Below are 27,996 nucleotides of genomic sequence, written 5' to 3'. Positions count from 1 at the left end.
ATAAACTGGTAAAGTGACAATAGCAGTGGACAATTACCAAATATGTATATAATATCTAGAGCAACCATTTAAAAAACTGTACATAGGTACACAGTTTGAAAATACTATATCTAAACCACAATGGATGTTTTTAAAATATGTAAGTAACCCTCAGGATGGTAGGGAAAAAAAAAAACAAGAGAAACAAGACACAAAGTGGCAGACTTAAGTTATAAAATATGCAAAAAAGTTACATTATAGGTAAATTATCTATATATACCAATAAAAGATAAAGATTAGCAGAGTGAATTAAAAACCATGACCCACCTCTGTACTATCTATAAGAAACTTGCTTCAATATAACATAGGTTGAAAGTAAAAGGATGGAAAAAGATAGATCATGAAAACATTAATCAAAAGACAATGGGATTGACTATATTAATTCTGATAAAGTGACTTCAGAGCTAAGCTAATTATCAGAACAAAGGTGGATGGTATGTTGATATAAGTGTGAATATATCAGGAAGAGAAAGCAAATTCTACACGTGTATGCAGCAGACAACGGAGTGAAAAATGTGTGAATCAAAGCCGATAGACTCCAAAATAGAACAACCAACAGACTCAAAAAACAGGTAGGATCGTTCATAATTTTAGTTGGAGATTTCAACACTCTTTCTCAACAACCGAACAACTGGGCAGACAGCAAGGAAATGGAAGAACTTAATGACACTGTCAGCTGACATCCAACAACAATGGCAGAATACATGTTTTTTTTTTTTCATGTGTCCACAGAACATAGACCAGTATAGACCATTCCTTGGGCCACAAGAAAAACCAACAAATATAAGGAGTAAAATTCATAGTGTGCCCTGGCCACAATGGAATTAAACTAGAACCCCAAAGCAGAAAGATAATCAAAGAAAAATCTCCAAATACTGGGAAATGAAATAACACGCTTATAAATAATTAGTGGATAAAAGAGAAAGCCTTAAGGAAAGTCAAACAAACAAAAACTAACTGAATGGAATGAAAATGAAAATAGAGCATATCAAAATTCGCAGGACACAGCTAAAACAGCAAGGAGCTGTTAGTGCTAAATGCAAAAGTCAGAAATAAAACTACACTCCCACCACAAGAACCTAGAAAAAGAAGAGCAAAATAAAAGAGATGCAAACAGAAGGAAGAAATTAATAAAGAGCAGAAATCAATGAAACTAAATATAGAAAAGCCAATAGAGAAAATCAATGAAATGAAGAACAGGTGGTTTGAAAAGATCAATAAAATTAACAAACCTGTACAACGATGGACAAAGATAAAAAGAAAGAAGACAAATGACCAAGCTCAATGATGGAATGGAGTATTACCAACACTGTGCAGATATCCAAAGGATAATGAAGGAATACTATGAATGACTGTATGTACATAAATTTGACAACTTAGATGGAATGGATCACTTCTCTGGAAAATCATTTCTCCAGGAAACACTAACAACCACAACTCACCCAGTAAGAAGTACTTAAGTAATCAAATAAATAATTTGAATAGCCCTATAACTATTAATGCAATTGGAGTCTAATAGGTGTTCTCTGTGTTCTTTGTGTTTTAATGTCTATCTCCTTCCCCAGATATATTAGGCAAAGACAAATACCATATGATTTCACTCCTACGTAGAATTTAAGAAACTAAACAGATGAACGTACAGGAAGGGAAGGAAAAATAAGATAAAAACAGAGAGGGAGCCAAACCATAAGAGACTCTTAAATACAGAGAACAAACTAAGGGTTGCTGGAAGGGAAGTGAATGAGGTGATGGGCTAAATGGGTGATGGGTACTAAGGAGGGCACTTGTTGTGATAAACACTGGGTGTTATATGTAAGCGATGAATCACTAAATTCTACTCCTGAAACCATTATTACACTATATGTTAACTAACTTGGATTTATATAAATCTTAAAAAAAGAAAAAAATAGTATGGAATTTCTTTTTAGAAAATATTTGTATAACAAGATGACATGTATCAATTTAGAATGTTAGACAAGAATATAAAAGACACAAATGTTTGCAAAATTATAAACAGCAAATGTAAGTTTAAGAAAAATATGACCTTAATTTAAAAAAAAATGCATAAATATACAAATAAAAGATATGTGTTAGAGATATATAGATGAACATCTAAAGATACCAGGGACATGATAAGTAATTTATTTCCTTCATTATGTTATCTGTCTTTCCTAAATTTTCTACCTTTGCACTAAAATTGTCTTTTAGGGGAACAAAAGCTATTGAAGTCATAATTTTAAAACTCCCCAAAGAAATATTTAAAAAGGAATTAACATCAATTCTACACAATCTCTTCTAGAAATTAAGAGAATAGAATTCATTTTATTTAGTTCATTTTATGAAGATAATATTACCCTGATATCAAAACCAGAGAAACCAATACAGAAAAAAAAGGACCAATATTCTTAATGAATATAGAAGCAAAGATCCTAATTAAAATTTAGTATATAGATTTGGAAATATGTGAGAAGAATTATACATTATGACAAGTGGGGTTTATTGCATAAATGCAAGGTACAATATTTGCAAATCAAAGCTTGCCTATATCCTGCTGGGATTTCAGTAAGAGTTGTGTGAAACCTATTTATCAATATGGGAATAACTGACACATTTCCTATGTTGAGTCTTCCAATCAATGTATTACTAGACATTCACCATATTCATAGGCTAGATTAGATGATCATATCAACTAATGAAGAAACAGCACATGAGAAATATTTAAAACCCATTTATGAAAAAACTTTCAGAAAAATAGGAATAGAGGAGAATTTTACCAACCTGATAAAGAACATTTGCTAAATACTGGAAGTTCTAGACACTGCAACAATAAAAGGAAATAGAAGGCGTACAAATTGAAGAGGAAGAAAATTAAAATGGTCTTTGTTTGCAGATGACGTAATTGACTATATAGAAAATCCTCCTAAATCTACAGAAAACTCTTAGAACTAATAAGTGAGTTCAGCAAGGTAGCAGGATGCATATTAACCATACCCAAATCAATTTTATTTCTGTACACTGGGAATGAACATGTGGACAACAAATATAAAATAGTGTCATTTATATTGTATGGAAAATAAAAAAGAAATAATTAAGGGTATAGGATTGGTATGCTAAAACAGAAAATCAAAGAAATCAAAGGAGGTTTAAATAAATGGAAAGAAAAGCCATGTCTATGGATTGGAAGACACAACATAAGAAAGATATCACTAGGCAGACTGATAATACAGGTTTAATGGAATTCTTAGCAAAATCCCAGCAAGAGACGGACAAGCTTATTCTAAATTTTAGAGAGAGACATGGGATTTAGACTAACTAGAACAATATTGAAGAAGGAGAACAAAATGGGACTAATTAGTGTATTTGGGGCACCTCAGTGGCTAAATCAGTTAAGCATCTGACTTCAGCTTAGGTCGTGCATGATCTCGCTGTTCATGGGTTTGAGCCCTGCATCTCGGCTCTGGGCTGACAACTCAGAGCCTGGAGCTTGTTTCAGGCTCTTTCTCTGCCCCTTTGCTGTTCATGCTCTGTCTTGTTCTGTCTCTCAAAAATAAATAAATGTTAAAAAAATTTTTTTTAATTAGTGTATTCAATTCCAAGACTTACATAGCTACAGTAATCAAGACTGTGTGGAATAGGAGGGCAGTTAAACATGGATATCAATGGAAGGAATGACAGAAAGAACCCAGAAATAACTCCCACAAATATGTCCAAATGAATTTTGACAAAGGTGCAAAAGCAGTTCAACAGAAGAAAGATATACTTTTCAACAAGTTGTGTGGGAGAAATTGGACACCCATAGGCAAAAATAAATAAATAAATAAAAATAAATAAATCTAAGATTCATACCTTATGCAAAAATTAACTCAAAATGTATCAAAAACTTAAGCCTAAAACATGAAACTGTAAAACCTTCAAAAAAACAGGAAAACAATATTTGGACTCTATGACTAGGCAGTGGATTACTAGAAACAAAAGCATAGTCCACAAAAGAAGAAAATGATAAATTAAATTTCATTAAAATTGAGAACGTTCCTCCATGAATACCCTGTTAGGAAGATAAAAGACCAGCTGTAGAGGGGGAGAAAATATTTATAATCCACATTATCCAGCAAAGGACCAGTAGTACAAGTTTAAAAACAAAACAAAACAAACAATACAAACAAAAAAATCTGATTAGAAAATAGGCAAAAGACATGAACAGATATTTCTTCTAAGATGATATACAAGTACATGGATGTTCAATATCTTCAGCCATTAGGGGAATGCAAGTTATAACCACAATGAGATATTACTACCAACTATCATGCTGAGACATGATAACAATGCCAAATGCTGGCTAAAGACATGAAGAAACTGGATCACTTGTACCACACTGATGGGCATAATTAATGGCATGGTCACTCTAGAAAACAGTTTGGCAGTTTCTTAATAAATGTTCGAATATCACATAATCCAGTAATATTACTTCTGGGCATTTATCCCAGATAAATGAAAAGTTATGTTCATATAAAAAAAATCTGTGTATGAATGTTTGTAGAAGCTTTATTCTTAATAGCCCCAAACTAGAAACAAACAAACCAGTATGCTCATACTATGGAATATTTCTCAGCAACAAAAAAGAATGAAATATTAAAATGTGGGGAGACAGCTTCAGGGGGTTGGACTTGGCAATGATTTCTTGGATATGACACCAAAAGCACAATCAACAAAAGCAAAAATAGATAAATGAGACTATATCAAACTTAAGGAAACAATAAACATAGTGGAAATGTAAACTATGGAATGGGAGAGAATATTTGCAAATTATCTGATAATAGGCTGATATCCACAATATAAAAACAACTCCCATGACTCAACAATAACAACAACAGAAATAACCTGATTAAAAGGGCAATGGACTTGAGTGGACATTTCTTCAAAGAAGGTATACAAATGGCCATGTATACATGTATAGATGAATATACAAATGCATATAAAAAGATGCTCAACATAGGTAATCATCAGGGAAATGCAAATCAAAACCATGACCAAATATCATCTCACACCTTTCAGGATGGTTACCAACAAAGAAGAAAGAGGAATGAAGGAGGAGAGAGAGGGAGGAGAGAAATGAATGAAAGAGAGAGAGAGAGAGAAAGAAAAGAAAAGAAAAGAAAAGAAAGAAAAAAGAAAAAGAAAGAAAGAGAGAGAAGGTGGGGGAGAGAGAGAAAGAGAGAAAAAGGAAGGAAGAAAAAAATAACACGTGTTGGTGAGGATGTGGATAAATTAGAACCCTTGTGCACTGTTGGTGAGAATATAAAATGGTGCAGCTGCTATGAAAATAGTATATAGATTCCTCAAAATACTAAAAATAGAATATGATCCCACAATCAAACTTCTGGGTATATATTCAAAATAATTAAAAACTGCATCTTGAAGAGATATTTGCACACACATGTTCATTGCAACATTATTCACCAGGAAGTGGAAACAACCTAAATTCTATCAGTAGATGACTGGATAAAGAAAATATGGTTTATACATACAATAGAACACGATTCAGCCTTAAAACAGAAGAAAATTTTGTCATATGCTACAACATCAATGAAGTTGAGAACATTAGGCAAGTGAAATAAGCTAGTCACAAAAATACTTGATTCCGCTTATGAAGTACCTAAAGTAGTCAAATTCTTAGAACCAAAAAGGTAGAGTGATGGTTGCTAGGGGCTAGGGTAGAGGTGGAGAATGTGAAGCTGTGAGTGGATATAGGGTTTTAGTTTTGCAAATTGAGAGAATTCTGCTAGAAATTTGTTGCACAACAATGTACATATAGTTAATACTACTGTACTGTATGCTTAACACGGTTAAGATGGTAAATTTCATGTCATTTGTTTTTATCACAATTTTTTTAAAGCACCAAATTATGGATACATACAGTAACTTTTTTTGATGGCCAGGGAATTATGTTGGCAATTCAAGAACTTTACATATTGTATCCTTTCTTTTAAATGTACATTCTTAATAAATAAATAAATGTTCATTCTTGAAGTTACAAAATTATAAAAATGGAGACTAGATTATGGTTTCCAGGGTTTAAGAAGAAGGTGGAGACAGGAACCAAGTAGTGTGGGTGTCAAAGACCAACAGAAGGGATCCTTAGGGTTATGGCAATGTGGCAAAGGAGTGTGTCTTGACTGTGCCAATGTCAGTATCCTGCTTGTCATACTGGACTACAATTTTACAAGATGTTACCATTGGGGGAAATTGAGTAGGGAGTACTTAGGATCTCTCTGTATCATTTTTTTACAGCTGCATGCAAATCAACAATTCTCTCAAAATCAAAATTTTAGTAAAAATAAACTTTAGGTAATTTATAATATAGTAAAATGCATTTTTTAAAGTAATCCCCATGCCCAACATGGAGCTCAGATTCATGACTCCAAGATCAGGAGTTGCATGCTCTACTGACTGAGCCTGTGAGGTACCCCTAAAATGCATTTTTTAAAATGTATACAACTTGATGAGTTTTGACAAAGGTATATATCCTGTAACCACCACCATGTACACTTTGGAATCTGTCCTCCATATCTGCTATTTTCTTTCTCACATCATTTTCATTTCTTTGTTTCTTTGTGATGAGAGAACATTTCATTTTTGTTCCCTAATTCACTGATTTGATTTTCTGTAGAGTAGCGTGTTTTTCAACTATTAATATAGATTTGGATAGTGCTATGTGCTTAAATGTTTCTTGACTACTATCTGTGGGTCCTGCTGCTCACATTGCTGATCAAATTCTAACCTCCCATGCCCTTTTATAATTTTGTTTCTTCTTTTTGGATGCTATTCCATTTCTGCCAACACTCCCCCTGAATCACTGAGTCACTTCCTCTATTTAAACCTTGCATCAAAGCTCTTTTTCCCTTTTTTATTTATGAATGAAACTCTCAGTGAGGAATTGTGTGATTCTATTTAAGGGCACTATGTAAAGCCGAAGAATATTATATAACCACCCATAAAATGTCTGTGACTGAAATAAAACATACAAATGGAGAATATACAATTCATAAACTCCATAAAGTTCTTTTATAGTCACCTATCACTTAATAAACATAAAGGAATTAAGTGTAGCACAGGTTTTTTCATGTTGTTTTTGTATAAACAATCTTTGAGACCAAATTACTTGTTCTATGGAGCCAGTTTTATGTTTCATGGCCAAAAATTGTACGCATTGTGAATTTACTTATCTTATTGGGGAGAAATAATTCCTCCCTCAATTTTACAAGTTTTTGCTACCTTACAAAATATAGAAGCCTCTTCTACTCCCCAAACTCATTTTCTGCCAAAATCACTTAAAACAACAATCAAGCACAACAACAATAAATAATAACAATGAACACCAGATCCAGATTTTAAACATTCAAAAGTTGTAAAATTAAGGTGGAGAGGAAGAGTAGATGAAAGATTAAACTGAGTTATTAAGGAAACAAATATACAAGGATTAAAATGTAAAACTCTTTCTTTTTTTTTTGGAAGAACAAGTTTGTCATTATAGTATTAAATGGTATTTTTTCCTGGAAATAATTAATTTTCTGTAAGGAGTAACTGCATGAAATAGAGGGTTTTACCACAGGATATAGTCTATGGAAAGTTCATGTACTTTGTAGTGAAACTCCCCATTATAGCCTATTGCTTAATCTGACACTTCACATCCAAGAAATTCAGCTGGTTTGTGCCACCTAAGACAGAAGTCCTTTGACGGCCGAGAAGGGCCTTCTGGTTCAGAATGGCATCATATTCACATTTCATAATGTACCCTTTCTTAATTTTCTATTGAAATACTTATGAAGACATAGGAACTTTTACAGTTATGAAAAGCAATAATACTGAGCCATTCGATGGCCACAGAGGAACCCCATCGACCATAGAAGGAACGAAACTGGCTGGAGATCCAAATCTGTGGCTTCTGCATATATGCTTTAACTCCTGGAAAAGAGTAGCTTCAGCTGATGATAAATAAAAAATTAAAACAAATTAAAATTAAACATTAAAAAATAAACCAGGAAATTAGAAAAAAATGATTATGGTTTAAAAATAGATAAGGGGTGGGGCTCCTGGATGGCTCAGTCAATTAAGCCTCCAACTCTTGATCTCAGGTCAGGTCGTGATCTCTGGGTTGTGAGTTCAAGCCCTGTGTTGGGTTCTTCACTGAGTGTGAAGGCCACTTAAATAGAATGGAATTAAATGGAATGGAATAGAATAAAATACAGAAGATCCAGACAAGTAGACTTCTTTTAAGGGAAGGCAATTGATATAGGGATATCTACAAAAAATAATATTTAAGTATATAGCAGTCTTAGAATCTAACTGGTGATAGTAAAGCACTATTAGAAAACCAAATCAGTGATTTAATAAACACAGATGAAAAGCTCTCTCATCCATGAGCTAGAAGGCAGAGGTAGGTGGTAAAATTAGGGAAGGAATTTTTGAGAGAATCTAGTCTACTTAGAGAGTGAAGAGTGATGATAAAAGACATGAACTAGGCTGACAACACTCTAAAGTTGAAAGGGAATCTGTTCTGTTAAGTAATTATAGTTAATTATAGATGCATCCTAATATATAATTACATGTATATAATATGTGTATAAAATACACATCATTCGCATGTGTGGAAAATGAGTATATTTTATGAGGAGAATGAGTAATTAAATGTGAAAGTTTAGTTACACCAGGCCCTTGGGTTCTTTGTTGTATCTGTGAAACTAGCAGAATATTGTCTATAATTATATAAATGTGGGTAGCGTGCAGTATGCCAACAAAGTTTTACTGTGATGATTTGGTGCTACTTGTGATATAAATTAATGGACAGAACACAGTTTCACTTTTGTTCCTTAGAAAATGTAAGCTATTTAGAATAGGTTGTATCTTGACAAATTTTGATTGAAATGAGCATGCAAACATTTTGTTTTTAATTTTTTAAATATTTATTTATTTTTGAGAGACAGAGTGCAAGTGGGAGAGGGGCAGAGAGAGAGAGAGAGAGAGAGAGAGAGAGGGAAACACAGAATCTGAAACAGGCTCCAGGCTCTGAGCTGTTAGTACAGAGCTCGATGCAGGGCTCAAATGCATGAACTGTGAGATCATGACCTGAGCTGAGGTCGGACACTCAACCGACTAAGCCACCCAGGAACCCTGAGCATGCAAACATTTTGAAAAGAATGAATGAATTGAGCATCAGTGGAACACTGGGAGCACAATGATGAAAATTGCTTATAGAGTCAAGTGATGGAAGAGACAAAGATAAGACAGTGAGGACTGAAATTGGTAGAAGCACAAGGTGCTTGAGAAGTGCTGTCTGAGATGAAGGACGTGTGGGAGGTAGTCAGGCCAGAGGAGTCAGAGACAGTGCCCGGGGAGAGGGGGCAGGTAGGACTGAAAAGGCATAAGGAAGTGAGAAAAAGCCAGTCAGGAGAAGACACAGAATGAGCAGGGGGAGCTAGGAGATGGAAAGAGTGTCAAGGCAGGGAGGAATGCCAAGAGCTGAGGCAGGCGGGTAGGGAATATGGGTGAGTGACACAGAATTCAGAGGCATCACGTCCAGGAGTTTTGACTTAAGCCTTTAAACAACAATGTGCAAGCAAGTATAGACTTGAGAAAGATGTCTGTAGCTGCAGCCAGATTGGAGGAGAGCCAGGGAGACCAGCGAGGAGGTGGAGGCCAGTCACATCAGGAAAGCAGACAACGGTGATGAATATTCTAAATAAATAATTAACAGAAACACTTGGAGGCATTACAGCATAATGATAAGAACAAGAGTTCTGGAACCAAATGAGGCTGGGCTTCCTTTGCAAGCATCTTCAATTTTCTCCTTTGGCAAAGAGACTGTTATTGTGAAGATTAGATAAAATGCTGCATATAATGTGCCTTGCAACCTAGTACTGGCTTGATGTTTGATTACAGCTACCTTTCTAATGGCTGCTATTCTATCACAGAGTGAAATAACGTTTCATGAGACCTTAGGCCTGTCAATTTCCGTTTCCCATTTGTGGGCTATATGGGAAAAGTATATTTCAGAATCTACAAAAGCTTTCTTCATTGCTATGTATCAAAACAGAGGAGAGACAAAAGGAGAAAAATCTTTCATGTCTTGAAGTCGCCTATTTGGTTTCACACAACAGTTGTTACAGAAAACCAAACCTACAAACCCACAGCCTTCAGAAGGACTGCTCAGTGGATCCCGTGTCCTTTTGGACCTGCCCTGCCCTGAGGTGCCCACCATGGTCCCTTGCATCCCCATGTGAGCTTCCTAAACTTTCCGAAAGATCCAAAAAAGGTGTATGGAATAAAGGGCTGCCACACTTTCCCTAACACTACATCTTTTTGTTTCAGTATATAGTCTGCATCCCAGCAGGCAGCAGTTTAAACAGGTGCTTCATCACTCCGTAACCAAGGTAATCTTCTTGCCAAACACAGATAATTGGAACCTCAGAGCCTCTTCCCCTCAGCCAGGTCTACAACTTAGAGTCTGTTCCAAACTCTGTGTCACTGAGGAATGCTGTTGGCTATAAGTAATAGAAACCCCAACTCACAGTGGTGTGAATAGTGGGTTTGTTTAAGTCACTTTCCAAGGTGGTAGGATGTAGTGAGCAAGTGCTAGCTCACCCAGCCAACAGTGTTGTCAGGAATCTCACGTCTCTCCTGCTTATTCCACGGTCCTTTGCTACATCCCAGGAGTGAGACAGGTGCCTCAGCTCCAAACACCATTATATTCATTAATTTTTTAATTTTTTTATATGTTTAAGTTTATTTATTTTGAGAGAGAGAAATATAAGTGCAGAATCCAATGTGGGGCTCAGATCCACGAACCACGAGATCATGACCCCTGCCAAAATCAGGAGTCAGACACTTAACTGACTGAGCCACCCAGGCACCTCTGAACATCATTATATTTAAAGCAGAAACTTGGAAGGGTGGGGAGAGCTATGTCAGTGAACTCGGTTTGTGCCTGTTCCTTTTCTAAGACAGGTCTCTTTGCAGACTACGTCTCATTGGCCAGAACAGTTTCCATGACCACTTCTAGTAAAGAGAGCCTAATAAGAAAATTAGTACCTTGCTTTTAAAAACCTTTATGTGGGAGAATTTCAAAAAAGAATGGAGATGAAAATGCTATAGGGTTAGCCATGGCTAGTTATCTATTGCTATATAACAAGTTACCCCAGTTCTCTTTCACAGTTCCTGTAGGTCAGGAATTCAGGAGCAGCTTAGCCAGGTGGTTTTGCCTTGTAGTCTCTTAAGAGTTTATAGTTACACTTGGCCACACTCATCTGAAGGCTTGACTGGGGCTGCAAGTTCTGTTCCAAGGTGGCTGGCCCATAGTCATGGCTGGCAAGTTGGTGCTCGCTAAGCCTCTTCATGCTTCCCACAGAGCAAAATGTTCAAGAGATCCAAGCATAAGTTTTGACATTTTTTGACAGATTCTTGGAGTTCACACACCATTACTTCTGTAGAATTCTATTGATCATACAGGTCAGTCCTAGTCCTCATAGGAGGAGGCTACATAAGTACATGAATACTGGAAAACAAGGATAATTGGTGGCCATTTGGGAACTGGCTACCAAAGCAGCAAAGATCAAGGTACTGCTCATATTTTATCTTTTGTCTCACAGGTTTTCATTGGCAGCCATGGTGACATTTTTAGTTTTCTCTCCTGATCTGTGAGCAGGAATGAACGAATGTGTGAAGTAAAGAGGCTTGATCTAGAGTTATATTTAGCTGTCAAGAGATAATTATCCATACCTCCTTACTTCACCAGAAAAGTCCTTCTGAACTGCCAGTCATCCAAAGAAGGAAAACAATCCACAAATAGGGCATGTACAGCAACTCCCACTTTCCCCTCCTGAGTAAATTCACTGAAAATACTCCACTATGGTAACGTAGAGTGAGTGGTGTGAATTGTCTTTCCAGGGGTGATTAGCTCACATGGTATATGAGACCCAGGGGCAAGGGACTATGCAATTTTGAATACAATTTTGGATTTTTAAGATAAGTATTGATTTATTACATGAAGAAAATATAGGGAATTTGATTCAATTAATCCCACACCTCAACCAATTTGGTTGACTTGCTCCAAGAATTTAGGCAAGTCTCTTGATTGCAAAGGAACCTTAGCCAATTTGCTTATTCATAACTTTTGGGTGCTTTCTGGTTAGTTTTGGTAGCTTCCTTGAGTTCCAGAAAGTGGTGACCAACGATTTTTCAATCAGAGGCTGGGCAAGAGACTTCTTCCTGGAGCTCAGGCCATCATTCTAAAGGGTACAAGCTATTGGGCTTACCAGATTCCTAAATGTCATTTATTTATTATGTGATGATATAATTGCCCGTACCATGTTTCTGTCATCTCATCTATTTTGCTACTAATGTCATCATTAAAGACTATTTCCAATACTCACTATGCTAATGAACAGAGCCTCTGGTGTTTATCAAGTTTGAAGCTAGCTGAAGACTGTCTTGTGGTAACTATGTCTGGAACTGGTTTTCTGATTAAGATTTTTCCCATGCTAGCTCACCAGCCCTGGAGTGTGCACTCCTGATTAGTGCAGATGACCATTCCAACAGTATAGATGAAAACTAACCTGAATGGATACATCACTGAAGTATTTTAAAGAAAGTTACAATCTCATAAGAATGACTTTTGGAAAACTGGACAAAGATTACATCCCACCTCATACATCTGCCCAGTATTATCTAGTTCTTTAATGGGGTCGAGGTCTTTTTATTAACAGTGAGTAGTGCTCTGGGTACTTTTTTCCACATTGCTCCTGTTTTGTTGCGTTGGCCTCCTGTTTTGATGGCTGGAAGCAGAGACCACTTTGTCTGGCATGGACAACAGAGAATAACTAGTTGATACAATAGTGATAACACTGGAAAGTTTATGAGGAAAAAGCCTAGAATTTAAGGTAGAATCCTGAGTCCAAACACCTCACTAATTCAATTGGTTTGTTTTTGTTAAATTTTCCCTCCAGTTTTTAAATCTCATTTACTATCCTGTGATCAATTCCCTCTTACTCACTCCAGTATTCTCCCAAGGTGGAAATTTCATACCCAGTCTAGTCAATGCCTTAACATAGAGCCACTTGACATTCCATAGTATTTCATGTCATTATAGGAATATATACTATGACATTTGTAAACCAGGATTGCTAATATGTGTCCCTCCATCCTAAATTAAAGGGTTAGGAAACAATGTAATGTCACATTTTGGATCCTTTGCCTTTTTAAAGATCAAGTAGTCATGAGGTCATGTCTTAATCTTCACAGAAAGTTTATTTTTATAGAGAAATGCAATCCTTTCTCTGGGGCAGAATAGAGAGGACGGATTTACTGTCAAAATAACCTAAATAAATAGAACTAATTTTTTTCTTTTTTGGTTTGGTAATAGATGGATTTTGTTCTTAAAAAAAATTAAAGTCAGCTGTTTAACACCTGCAAAAGATTCAGGATATATTATGTTCAATAAGTGTTAACTTTTTAAAAGAGGAAAAATCAGCAAACAAAAAAAATTCTTAGTACAGTAAATGTTAGCATCTGAGACTCTCTTTGGCTTATTCATGAGTGTTACTTAGAAGTCTGTCTGAAGCTCATTAGGCCATTGAAAATCACAGGTCTATCCATATGTAGACCAAATGTTTAAGAAAGGATTGCACACCCACAAAAGAAGTAAAAGAAAAATAAAAGGCCTTACAGTTTTGCCTTGAAAGTCCCAGGGAATATTCTATTGTCAAAGGTAATTAAATTCCCCATCCCCTTCCCAGGGATGTAACTACTCCTTGTTTCATGAAGTTTTATGGGAAAAAATCTATATTTCACATTGATAAAGTCCAATGTGGAGGGAATTTGAACATCATTTATGATTGGAAACCACATTTCTCTCTGTTTTCTATGCTCTCTTTGGTTATGTATGATGACCATAGTTTCCAGACCCAAATCTGGGATGTGTGGCCAGTGTGGCCATGGTCATTCTATCTGGGTATGGCAATCAATTTAGTAGTAGTATAGTAAGTGAGACTCTAGAGATACTGATGAGAAATGAGATGAAGCACAGGTCCACTTCATTGCCATGATCCATTTCGACATCAGATAACATCCACACTGCCATTAGGAAAGCCCATGAATTTTCTTTAAACTTAAGCAAAACTTACAGTTTCCATCAGCCAAGGACAACTTTGCTGTCCTTCCATTAGGACATTAACCTCAAAACATCCTGATCCCCCTTTGTAAATACAGGTGAAGTGCCAGAGACCTTAAGAAGATTACATAGAAAACTGAGGCAAAAAATAAAAATAAATCCCCTTACTCTCTCTGGAAGGAAGGAGAGAAATTCACATTTTATTTGTTTTTACTTAGCTTGAAAATACATTTTGTGGATATAATTTTGTGACATAAATTATATTCTTCTTATTCTATTCTAATTGTTTGTCTCCAAAAGCAAAGGATTTGAAGACAAAGAATATCTGTAGTCCAAAAGTTGAAAGGGTCCATTCCATTTCTATTATTGTTATTCTTTCAATAGGTTTTGGACCTTGTGGCATGTTTGTAGTGGAAATAAGATTTCTTTGTATTTTGTCAGTTTATTTTCCTTGCTTTGTGTCAGTAAGTTATTATTTTAAAATTTAGTGTAAGTGCCTTTTCTGCTTGAAAAAGAAAAGCTAGACATTTCTGTGAAAGGCAGTTTCCCAATTATTCTGTGTAAATTTCATCAGGCTTCAGAAATGTAGCAAGAAAAAATCATGAAAAATTTCCTAACATCATGCTCCTCATGGAATATTATTTAGTCACGAGAATGAAGGAAATCCTGTCATTTGTGACAACACAGATGAACCATGAGGGCATTATGCTGAGTGAGATGTCAGACAGAGAAAGACAAATACTGTAGGAACTCATATATACGTGCACTCTAGAAAAATGGAACTCAGAAACAGAGAGTAGAATAGAATGGTGGTTACCAGGAGCTGGGGGATGGCAGAAGTGGGGAAACATGCATCAAAGGGTACAACGTACACTTGGAAGAGGAATACATTTTGGAGATCTAATGCACAGCACCACATCCACAGTACTGTATTATATACTTCAAAGTTGCTAAGAGACTGGATCTTAAAGTTTTCACCACAAAAAAGAAGTGATAATTATGTGACATGATGGAGGTGTTAGCTAACACTATGGTATTGCAATATATAAATGTATGAAGGCAACATGTTGTACACCTTAAACTTACACAGTGTTACATGATAATTATATCTCAATTTAAAAAGAAGTTTACCACAAGAAAAAAGAAAGAAAGAAAGATCAGAACTATTTTCTTCATTTACTGGCTCTCAGGTTGAAGTTAAGGTTAGCTTGCACCTTTAGTTAAGCTTGATTTAGCCCTGAAACTTTAACTGATGTTGCTATAGAGCCAGCTTTTTGAGCAGGTCAGTTTTCTCACATGTCCACCTGTGTTCAAGACTACCTCCTTTTGCAGGGCTTTTGTCTTGGGTGTTTACAAATATTCATATTCTCTCATAAACCCATCCCACTGGCTTTGATGCATTTGATAGGAATGGCTCAAATAGAAGAATGTGGAAGAAATTTGGATCTTTGAAGCTTCCTTTCCCACTGTGGGAACCTTCAGACCCATTGGCCATGCTCAAAACTATTGTTCAGTGTTTGATGGGCAGGTGGGTTCTTCATTGCTTGACTCAAAGTTGACCTTAGTCAACTGTATTAAGACGATAGGACAATATCTCTGATGAATTTTAAATTTATAGATTTATTCAGCCCATTAAGTGTCCACATTCACTCTCAAACTGTCACTCAAGGTTCATCCATCAATAGTAGTTGCATGAGTTGGTTTAGAAGATGGCAGTCTGTGTTGGTTTTCTATTGTTGCCATGACAGATTACCACAGATATAGTGGCTTAGAGCAACATGACTATATCATCTAATAATTTCATAGGTCAGAAGTCTGGCATGGACCTCCCTAGCTAAAACCAAAATGTCAGTAGGCTGCATCCCTCTGTGGAGACTTTATGAGACAATCCATTCCCTTGTTCATTCTGTTGTTGGCAGAGTTCAGTTCCTTGTGGTTGAAAGATTAAGGCCCCATTTTCTGGCTGATTATCAGCTGAGGGATGTTCTGCTGCCTTCCTTGCTTCATGGCCTGCTGTGTTCACCTTCAGAGTCCAACAAGGCTGGATTGGACCCTCTTATGTTTCATCTCTCTTGCTGCAGCCAGTAAAGGTTCTCCATTCCTAAGGTCTCATGTGATTGATTTGGACCACCATCTGGAACCTTAATTACATCTGTACTTTTCCTATGTAAGGTAACATCACAGATTATAGGAAATAGGGCATGACATATTTGGGGACCTAAGAGTCTCTGTATGGCTCGGGGATAGAAATGCAATGAGATTCTACTTAGAGTCCAGTAGAGCCTACTTAGAGTCCTCTTGCCCCACCATCTCCTTCCCAGATTCTTGTTTTTGGAAAACTCTTAAAGTTGTTTCTTCTACTAATTACCTCCATATTTCTAAATAACACAGTTCTGCCATCTCCTAACTTCTTGGAATTGTGGACATATAAATTTATTCTCTCCTACAGACAATGAGAATTCAACTCTCTAGGATCATCTCCCACACAACTGACAGCCTTTTTTTCACCTCCTCCCTTTCCAACATAATTGGTAACTGTTTTTGGTTAAATCCATAGCCAGCGTTTACATTATTGGGAGTAATTAAATATTTCTCACAATTGAGACACATACTGTTTTATGAGTATTTTATTTTCCACTCCACTCTAAGATGAACAAGAATAACAACAAAGCAGATGATCTAGCAATGACATTCCCTCCTACTGCTCTGATTTGGATTAATTCTCTCTAGTTCTGCTGTTCAAAGGACTTCTTGAAGCTTCCCTGCATCATCAAATTGGGGCTATTTTCTAGAAACCTGTCTTCCTATTGAAAAAAAAAAGACAGAAGAGACATGATTTTTGTTGAGACCCACATGTTGGAAAAGCTCTTTTTATTTTATTTTCACCTTTGATCAATACTTGGTTAGAAGCCACTTATTGTCTTCTGTCTTTCAGAGCTGTTCAGATGCTTAAGACCTTTCTAAATCTTTATCTTCTGGTTGTGTTTAGTTTCCTCCCTAGAAACTTTCAAAATAATCATTTTTATATTTATCAGTGGTGTGTCTCACTGGGACTCTTTTATCATTTATTGTGTTAATTGGATATTCATGGGATCATTTAATCTGGAGGTTTTCTTGTATTATTTCTTTGGTAATTTCATAATGACAGCTTAATCTGTCTTTCCTAGATAAATCATCTTAGTTTTCTCTCTTATTTTCTGTCTTTTCCTTTTAGTTCTATAATTTTATTTTATAACTCATCTATTTCAATCTTCTGTTCCCATACTCGTTCTCTGAATAAGGGAGCATCTCAGTGTTTTATTTTATTTTGTTTTATAAACAAATAAATTGAGTAATACAAATGAGTAAGTTGAGTAAATGTGTTATTGATTTACACTTTTATTCTGGTCCTTGGTTGCCTGTTTTGGTCTCTTGGTTGCCTTTCTCTCTGTTGCCTAGCTTTGTCTCTACATTTATTTTGAGGCAGTATAATGTGGAGATTAGAAGCATGGGCTCTGGCTCCAAACCGACAGGTTATGAAACTGACCACACTACTTCATAGCTTGTGACCTAGAGCAAGTTACTAAGTCTTTAGGTACCTCAGTTTCCCTATTGAAAAATGAGAACAGAATGGTACTTACATTTAGAGTTATAATGATTACATAAATTTACATGTAGATGTGCAAAACAATATTATATGTAAAGGGTTAAAGTAATTAATTTGTGTAAAAAATGAAAATTAGCTCAGCACATTTCTAGCACATAGAAAGACATAATTGGGCACCCATTCATATTGGAGAAGGTGACATTAAAAGGCTGCCTGGAAGCTTATAGGTGAAGGTAGAGCTTATGGGCTGTCCATTTCTTGGGTGTAGGCTGATAAGAAGGCTTTTCATTGGGGACACCAAATATCTGTGTCTACAGATCTATTCTCTTGGTTTGTCCAGTTCTTTAGAGAGAAATACTACAAATCTCTGCCTCTGGCATTTAAGCTTGGTAATTTGTGTTCTAGAAGTCAAGTCGGAGAAGGAGGCTTGGGAATCTCAGGATTGCCATGCAGGTTTTTACTTAATTGTCTAGTTTACTGCATGGAATATAACTTTTGTCTTCAGCTGTGGGCCATGTTCAGCCTCTGTAGAAAGTTTGAGGAGGAGCAGTCAACATCAACTGTCTGCAAATGCTTGCTTTCACCTTTACCCTGCACACCCAACTTTTTGAGGTTGCTGGTGCCTCTAATTCCAGGATTTTGCAGTTTAAACTAGCTTATTCCTCACTGCTCCACCCTCCAATCCACAGTTTCAGCTTTTGCCCATCTCTTAAGTAAATGACTCATCCACTGCATTTCCCACTTACAAAATATTGCTACCATCTCTCATCATCTGTCAATTCCTTCCCTTATCTCTTAGTCCTTCTAGGTCTATCCTTTAGAAAACTTCTTTGGCTGTCATTTTCATAGAGAATTGGAAGGAAGTAACAATAAACATATGTGTTCAGCCTACCATATCTAATTGTCCCTTTCCAAGCAAGGCGTGGCTCCACTGGGAGAAGATGAAGGATGGGGAAGCAGAGATCTGACATCAGTGGAACCTTGGGTGTGAGCACATATTCTCATTTCCAGTTCTGTCTTATTTGCTCTGATGTTGGTAGACTCTGTTGATGTAGTGCTTGTGATAACATAAATAACAACAATGAAATCAGATATTTATCAGTTATTATTTACCTAAAGACATCCCTCATGGAGCTCTTTATCCTGTTGCTCTAATTTGCATTAATTCTCTGGAGTTTTGCTGTTCAAGTGACTTTTTGAAATTTCCCTTCATCATCAACTTGTGGGAACTTCCAGCTTTAGTCCAGCTACCTCTCAAAGTGTCAGGTAAGTTTTCCATTAGTGGTACCAGTCAACAATGCCCTGATCCCTTTTCTTTTTTAAAATATTAACATGTTTTTTATTTATTTTTGAGACAGAGAGAGACAGAGTGTGAGCAGGGAGGGGCAGAGAGAGAGAGAGAGAGAGGGATACCAGAATCAGAAGCAGGCTCCAGGCTCTGAGCTGTCAGCACAGATCCCAGCACAGGGCTCGAACCCACGAACATGAGATCATGACATGAGCTGAAGTCAGAGGCTTAACTGACTGAGCCACCCAGGTGCCCCTGCCCTGGTCTCTTTTCTGCCTGCTAGTGCCTCCCAGCTGTTTCTGGTAGCCTTCAATGCAGCCCCACAGCTCATGCACCTCTTCTAACTTCTTTAGTTCTTTCCTGAGGAGCTTAGGAATAACTAAATCTCTCTTTCACATCCTCAGAGTTCCATGGGGAACTGGATGGTGTGAAAGAGGTTCCATCTAGTTCCTCGATGGACCTGGAATGTGTGGGGGGAAAAAACTCATGGGCATTTCCCCTCACTCCCTTTGGAGAGGCTCACCTCTTATTTCATATTAGAAATTTTATATCCCTTTAGGGGATGCCCATGTGTTTTTCTTTCACACAAACACTGAGCTTTTTTTCTTTCCACAAACACTATGCTTTTTTCTTTCCACAAACACTTGGCTTTACTCCAACCAATTCATGCTCTGTTGGCGTAGGCTGCTGCCCTCCTTCAGTAATCTCTAGATGAGAAGCAAGCTCATCTTTTCATTATCCGCATATACCTCACAAGACTTATGTCAAGCCCCTAAAGATCTGTCATGAGGATCCTCTTGGGGGCATCTTCAGAGAATCTTCTGGGTTCTATAAGTCAGCAAATCTCAAGCAAAGGAGAGGATGATGAAAATGATAAAGATAAATAATCCATGTTAATTTCTTCTATAAGTATTTGGAATTACAGGCTCAGGTATGTTATTTTATCAATGGACTTATTTACCAAGGAAGTGATTTGGTAATATGGAGCTATTCATTTTTCAATAAAATTTTTGGACATTCAAGATGTTAAGACCTAATCTGGCAGGTATTATAGGAACGTAAAATCTTAGTAGTGTCCTTAGTGCTATAGTGAGTAAATGTTAGTGCTATGTAAGTACAGACCTATGGCCTCCCATGTCATGATGAATCTTGGTGCAATAGACTGAACCTTCTTGCTAGTGTCCATGTTGCAATGGATGCCATTAGAGACCCAATCTCCCTCTCTTATCAAAATTCCAGTTGGATATGCAGAGTCCAAAGAGGTCTCTGTTACCAGAGATCAAAAGTGAGATACTCCAAGATTTGCTAACCCTTGTGCTTCTGAGTTCCAGTTTCTTCCAATAAATTAAAAAGCTGGGTTTGTTTCCAGTTACTAGAGTAGTTGGTATGGCACTTTTCTTTATCTTCAAATTATGTTTGTCCCCAAGATACCATTAATAATAAAAAATTTAAAAAAACCTTCCAAAACCCCCCAAGCAGTTATATCCAAACAATAGATTATCATCAAACCATTAAAATATATGTGATATTTCAGAGATGAGAGCAAGATAAAATAATTTCTGTGCACTTTGATTATAATTGTAATAAAAGTAATATACAAAATAAAAAATTTAGGATAGAAAAAAATATACTCAAATGCCAATACTAATCATAGTTGGGAATGAGATTATGGATAACTTTTCCCTTTTAAAAATTTTTTTCTGCATTTCCCACGTTTCCTATAATGAAATTTTATTTTTTTAGTTAAAAATAATTTATGAATAATTTATTTATAATGTATAATGTATTATACTTTATCATATAATAATCCACACATAAAAATACATTTGCCTTAAATTAAAATTGGCATATCTGTGGATGAGATTAAGTATTTAAATTCTATATTCATATCTGCAAGAAACTTTGAGGGGAATAACATTCTAAGGTCTACTGTGGAATTCTGAAATGGAATGAATTTACTTAAAGGCTAATTTATGGGACTTTGGGGCTGGGAGTCAGTCTATACTTTGTATAGTTTGTCATTGGAGGAAGAAAATGAAAGAAATTTACTTAATTCTATGAGGCAGAAGACCCAACTTTACATTTCTTTAAAAATTTGCCGTAAACAAGACTTTCTCAGAAAGCCACAGGCTGAGCATCATGTATTCCAGTTCCCACCACCCTGCATTTTCCCCTCCATGTTTATTCATTTTAAGCCTATCAGTAATCAAAAAACCAGATTTTGCTGGAGCAGATACCTCGTTGTTCTGGAGAAGATTTAAATGTCCAGTTTATGACAAGTGATGGATCCCCCAATTCTGAGGAAAATAAAAATAACAGGAAGGCAGTATTTTTTTAGTTTTTTATGTCTGATTTAAAAAACAACAACATAGATTTCCAAATAAAGAAAGAGCAGTATGGTTTGTTTAAAAATTTTTTAATGTTTTTTAATTTATTTTTGGGAGACACAGAGAGAGACAGCGAGCAGGGGAGGATCAGAGAGAGAGAGAGAGAGGGAGACACAGAATCTGAAGGAAGCCTCGGGCTCTGAGCTAGCGGTCAGCACAGAGCCCGACGTGGGGCTCGAACCCATGAATTGTGAGATCATGACCTGAGCCGAAGCCAGATGCTCAATTGACTGAGCCACCCAGTTGCCCCAGTATGGTTTGTCACTTTCAAAAGAAGAAAGATCACTAGAAACTTCCTAATGAAACATCTTAATGGAATAGCTATCCTCTCAGATTTTATTTTTTATTTAATAATTGTTTTATGTTTATTTTTGAGAGAAAGAGCATGAATGGGGAAGAACAGAGAGGGATACACAGAATTCCAAGTAAGCTCCAGGCTTTCAGCTGTCAGCACAGAGGCTGACATAGGGCCTGAACTCATGAATCATGAGACCCTGACCTGAGCCGAAGTCAGACATGTACCCGACTGAGGCACGCAGGTGCCCCCTTCCTCTCAGGTTTTAGATGGAGTCTTTCTGCTGCTGGTTTGTTGGCCCTCCATAAAGATGAAACTTTCCCTTGATCCAAAGCTCTTTCCTTCTCACTGTGTAAAGGGCATCATATTGTAAAGGCAAGGGAACTTCTTGGAATCCTGGAATGAAAGAGAGGAAACCATGGCAGAAGAATAATTTCTTATAAATAGACCCAGTCTCTTTGCTGCAACTCACATTCTTGTAGCAAACTCTGCTAGACATTTCTTATTTAACCTAGTAGTTGGGAGTGCAGTGGATGGACTGGAGGGTGAGGAAGTAGGTAGGGAATTGTATGGAGGAGAATGATACAGGGTGAATGATGAGGATTAGCTGTGTATATTATTATACTAGGGGTATTCTCTTCCTTAATTCCGAATGTCTACCCCTGTGGATTTTCCACATTTAAGCAGTGAGTAGCCATTGTAAATTACCACTTAATAGGATCAGTTCCTTATGTCAGAAATCTAAAGTGTTCCACCAGAAAGGGAAGTTAATATTTTGCTTTTACTTTTCAAGGATTGATGCATATGGTCACCATACTCCAAAGAGTTTCAAATTCGTTTTTAGATAAATGGATTTGTTCTCTTTGGAATAGCAACAAAAAGGAATCTTCCCATTTGAGTCCTTATTGTTGAGTTGAAAAAACTATGCCAAAAACATGTGGAGCTTGGGAAATGGGCCAAGATGGTAAACATAATGGTTACAATTTGGTTGTCTGCGACTGTTGCCTTAAAGCTCTTTTTAAAACGTGTATTTACAGAATCATTATATGTATGAACAAGAACATTTTTGTGATGTGAGCTGACTTCTGTTCAAAAGAGAGTTTAAAACAAGAAAATGTTTTAGACTTTAGATTTTCTATGCAGTCTCCTTCAAATATTCTCTATAAATCAAATATTATCATTCTTAAGGGCTTTCTTCTTCCCTGTGGCTAATTAAGTTATATATTAATTATTGAAGAGCCACATTTTCATAGGTTCTGGTGTAAGTCACATTAATGAACTAATAAGAGAGAGTCATCCATACAAACATTTAAGCTAGAATCTTTAGGAGGACCTAAAGATTGTGGCTGAAAAATCACTGACAAAGTCTGTTTCTCCTCCAACAGTAAAGACAATAGTTAATCAAGACCAACTATACTTGGGCCTTTTGCATTTGGTTCTCTGATTATTTTCTTGGAGGCAGAAAAGGAAGATCTAGGAAAAACTGAGGGTGGAACTCTCTACTGTCAGAGAACTGAGGACCTCAAAGAATCCTGGTGAAATCTATAGGAATGGGGGGAAAACAAAGCTAAATGAAGTCGTGGGGTGATCTGGATCTCTCCTTGAAGACACAAGAAATAAAGTTTGAGTTTAGGTCAATCAGTACTCTCTCATATAAGATAAAATGCATATGAATTTCTGGGAGACTCCAGAAAACGGATTAATTTACTAGAGTGACTTACTGAAATAAGACCAGAAGCTTTCTTCTCATAGCCAGATCATAATCAGAAGCCATGCTGCTTCCTGATTGTGAAATATCACAGCCATAGGAGTCTGGAAAGAGTCAAAATCAGCATGACCCATAATTCTTCCCAGAAGTCAGGCCCAGCTTTCTGGTGAGAGTGGAATCTGAATAATCATGTTAGATATATTAAAATTTTAATGGAGCCAAACCAAGATAGCCTGCTATATTTACTCCATAATGGTGATGACTTTGTTAGTGGGCCCAGAAATATTAAGGACATTGGCTTAAGATCCTACATCCATCTCCACACTAAGGCCATATTTGATATCATGTTTGTGATATTTAAGTCAAATGGTTATCTCTTTCTCTTAGACTCTGCTTATAAGGATTCTAAAACCTGTTGTTATAATACTCTTTTATCCAAACTTTCAACAGCTACATTCCACTGTTCTAAGAAGAAATAGTGTGTGGGTAGGGGAGGAGAGGAGGAATATAAAGAGACAAAAATGTGTGCAAAATTTAAGAGAGACACAAAAATTTGTTAAATGTACACCATGTAGCAAAAATGTTTATATTCCTTTCTCATTTACTTCTTATGACAATACTGTCTATTTCATAGATGAAGAAACAGAGGTTTGTAGAGGTCTTGCTTATGGTCACATAGCTGGGAGGTGATAGAACCAGAATTTTGAACCTAGATCTCTCTGATACCAAGCATTATACTCTTTCTCACTATACCTCACCTACCCAAGTCACCTTTTAATGGTTTTTCTCAATAAACCCTATTGAGTGGCTATTATATTTCAAGACTATATCAGGTGCTGAACAAAGATTATGATGCAGTGTGCTAAATGTGATAGGATTATGAGAAATTGAAGAATGTAAAGAAACAGTGTTGCCTTGCAGGAGACACAGATGTTCATGTGGGCTCGGAAATCTACAGTGATACATGGCATTTTTCTTCCCCTTAGAGGAGGTGTAGGAGTTTTTCAGGTTTCACAGGGCAAACAGGTGGGGGTAGAATAGGGAAAAGAAGAAGGTATCTGAGGAAGAACAGCAGAAGCAAACATTGGAAAGCTTGAAGGTCCTGATTTTATGGATTTCCATCTTACAGTCATTGAAAATGCACAAAGCGTCTTTTAAAGTGTACAAAGAGAATGGGAGCTTTCACTGAAGGAAAACTGCATGAGAAAAACTGAGCTGCAAAATTTGTGAATGATGTGAATGTGTCACCATAATGGACACTTTCACCAACCCAAGAACAATTCAGAGTCTGGATTCCTGGCAGGGAGAAAGGGGTAGTAGTGATGTAGGGGACATGGGCAGAAATCATGGCATGGGAGAGAGGGTCTCAAGAGAAAGACGGGTACAGAGAGGACTCAGGCACCAACAGTAACCTTCCTTTTGAAATCCTGATAGCACCTGTTAGGCCTCTCTGCCTTGTCCCAGAAGTCAGCGATGTTCACTCAGTCAGCAAAAGTCTACTAACAACATTCACAAGAATGTTCTTGTGAACTTTGTTGGGAAAGAGGGAAGAGAAAGGCTTTCAGATACTCCTGCTTTGTGCTAAGTGTTAAGCAAGGGATCTGATTAAATTGAGGGAGGAAGAGTTTGGATAGGGGTCATCTCTATAATCACACCCCTTCTTTCCTCTTCTGAGTGCTTTAGGGAGAGGATTGGAGTGGGGGTTACCCCCTAGAAGGTTATGGAGAGTTATTTCCTGGACTAGGAATTTTACTAATTTCCACCCTGGCAACGATTTTCTTTAGTAGGAAAGACCAACTCTTCTTCTTCTCAGTCATGTTCCCAAATACATTATATAGTGGACTTCAGCCTGAAAGCAGGTCATTTCAAGTACTGGTTTCACCACTTACGAGCTGTCTGTCCTTAAATGATATAATTTACCTATCAAATCCTCACCTTCCCATGTGTGAGATGAGAATTATGGATGGTACTTATCTCACAAGGTTTGTGTGGAGATGAAATTAGATGAGGAGGGCCAGAATTGATGGAACACTCAAGATATTTCAGGCAGTGTTCTTTCCAAATGCTTCGTGTGCATTTAGATGTTAATTTAATGTTTGATACAATGACCTTATCAGGTGGGTACCATTATTATTCCCATTTAACAGATGAAGAAGCTGAGGATCAGAGTAGTTAAATAGGTTTCCTAAAGTCACACAAATATCAGACCTGGGATCTGAACCCAGACCTCTGGGCTGTGAAGGTTACGCTGTTTGGCTACCATGTTCTACAAACTCCCAATGTGTTTGGACACTTTTTCTGAAAGATATAATCATGGAATAAAGATTAACCAGGTTTTAGAAAGCCTGGCTTTTACTTGAGCCTGATGTTCACATATTCCTCAGTATTAGAATTTTAAAACCTTCATCTTACCTTGATGATACTTTAACTGATACTCACTTCTGCACAAATCCCAATTACTATTTGCAGTTAAAATACTTAGTCTTTCTATGACCTGGGAAGGCTTAAGGAGTGTTATGTATCTTTCAATCACTTTAAAAAAAATTTTTAAGTTCATTTATTTATTTATTTTGAGAGACACAGAGAGAGGGGGAGAAAGAGAATCCCAAGCAGGCCCCTCACTGACAGCACAGAGCCTGATGTGGGGCTCCATCCCCAAGCTGTAAGATGGTGACCTGAGCTGACATCAAGAGTCAGATGCTTAATAGACTGAGCCACCCAGGTGCCTCTCAATCATTGTTTTAAAACAATTTCATTCTAATCTGTGGAAAATAGAAGTCAGCATGTCAAGGCTCTCACAAAAACTTTGTCATGCCATGTTTTCAACACACTTTTTGGAAACATTTCCACAGCTCAAACAAATGAGAGATGTCAGTATCCACAGAGTAACCAACACATATCTGGGTATTTCTTGAGGTGCATTTCCATACGAGTCCAAGCCTGTTCTAGTTTTATCAGCCGTTGTCTTCAAAAGGGATCTCCAGATGTTGTAAGAATTGGAATCTTGATTTTGACTGACTGCCATTTTTGTTTTCCAGTTTGAAAATTTCTGTCCAAGGCCACAAGTATGAATGAGGGAGATTTCCCTTAGTCCAAAACCTACCAGCTTGTTTCCATGCTGCAAAAAGCTGACATGAAGAAATCTCAGTGAGGATGTCAGGTCTGCCCCAACATATCTATCATGGTCTGCAAAGCATATGAGCAGGCTCTTGGCAAAACCCTGAGGAGGGGAACTTCTCCAGCTGTAGTGCTAGCCTGCCATCTTTCTCTTGAACTTGGCACTTAATGAATCGGTCTTTGGCCTGTTTGCATCTTGCAGTCAGACTGGAATAAGCTTCATTCTCAATGTAGGGCTTTTCAGTTTTGTCTCTAGTATTTCCTTTGCAATAGAAATTTTATTAACGTTCATAAATAAAGTTTTCCACATACTGTCATCTATCTCTCTTCCACCTAACTTATCCCAGATTTTCTGGGGATTGTCTGAAAATGATTCACATTGTTAGTGAACAATTTCCACATTGTTCTTCTCAGTCTCTAAATGGAGCCCTACCCTTGGTGAAGTCAATGAGAAAGATATGACTTTGTCGTCTTTTGGTCTTGTTAAACAAACAAACCAAAAAGGAAATAAAACAGTTTTTGCCATTGGTGGCCAGATCTCTCCTTTTAAAAGGTGTCACTGCCTAGAAGATGGTGCTGCATTTTCTAAGATAATATTGGCATCTTGCCCTAAGAAGTAGTAGAATGAATGGCACCTGGGTGGCTCAGTCAGTTAAGCATGAGTCTTCAGCTCAGGTCATGATATCGTGGTCCATAAGTTTGAGCCCCACAATGGGCTCCGTACTGACAGCCCAGAACCTGGAGCCTGCTTTGGATTCTGTATCTCCCTCTCTCTCTGCCGCTCCCCTGCTTGCATTCTCTCTCTCTTTCTCTCTCTCTCTCTCTCTCTCTCTCTCTCTCTCTCTCTCTCTCTCTCTTTCTCTCTGCCTCTCAAAAATAAATCAACATTTTAAAAAACTAAAAAAAAAAGGTAGCAGAATGAATCTGGATTGCATGCCTAGAGACATTTTGGAGACATTAGATAGTCCAATGCCACTGGGTTGCCTGGTCATGTAGTGGCTTTGGCTTGAAAATCAGACACATTTGTGCTGACCATCCCTGTATTTTACAACTTAAGTCTTGGTTTCAGGAAAGATTAAGATCAGTATTGGGCGTAAGATGAGTACTTATGAGGTATTAATGGAGGGGTGTTGAAATTGTCATTGTCACTCAAATAGCCCCCACAAAATTGCCCCCACTTAAGAACTTCTGCATTAAGGAGATGGTGAGACTGAAGGCTGGAGAGGTTCGGCAGCTTTCCTAAGGTCTTGGGTCTAGTAAGTGCCAGAGCTAGGACTACAAAGCTTTTCTGAGTACAAAATGCTCATCTACTATCCTATACCAATACTCAACACCACTGTCCTCTCTCTTTTCTGTCTAATACCATATGTCTAATGGGCATTTGCTTAGTGTACTGTGTGTACACACCTGCCTGC

General features: G+C 37.1%; 1 protein-coding gene across 2 annotated transcripts in view; it reads left to right on the top strand.

The window, feature by feature from the left end:
- Positions 1-27,996, top strand: part of SUGCT (succinyl-CoA:glutarate-CoA transferase) — a 749,888-nt gene that overhangs the window by 566,339 nt on the left and 155,553 nt on the right. The gene's annotated exons all lie outside the window — the stretch shown is intronic.

Source organism: Suricata suricatta, chromosome 2 (assembly GCF_006229205.1).
Source record: "Suricata suricatta isolate VVHF042 chromosome 2, meerkat_22Aug2017_6uvM2_HiC, whole genome shotgun sequence".
NCBI lineage: Eukaryota > Metazoa > Chordata > Mammalia > Carnivora > Herpestidae > Suricata > Suricata suricatta.
This window is presented reverse-complemented; position numbering and strand designations above follow the sequence as displayed.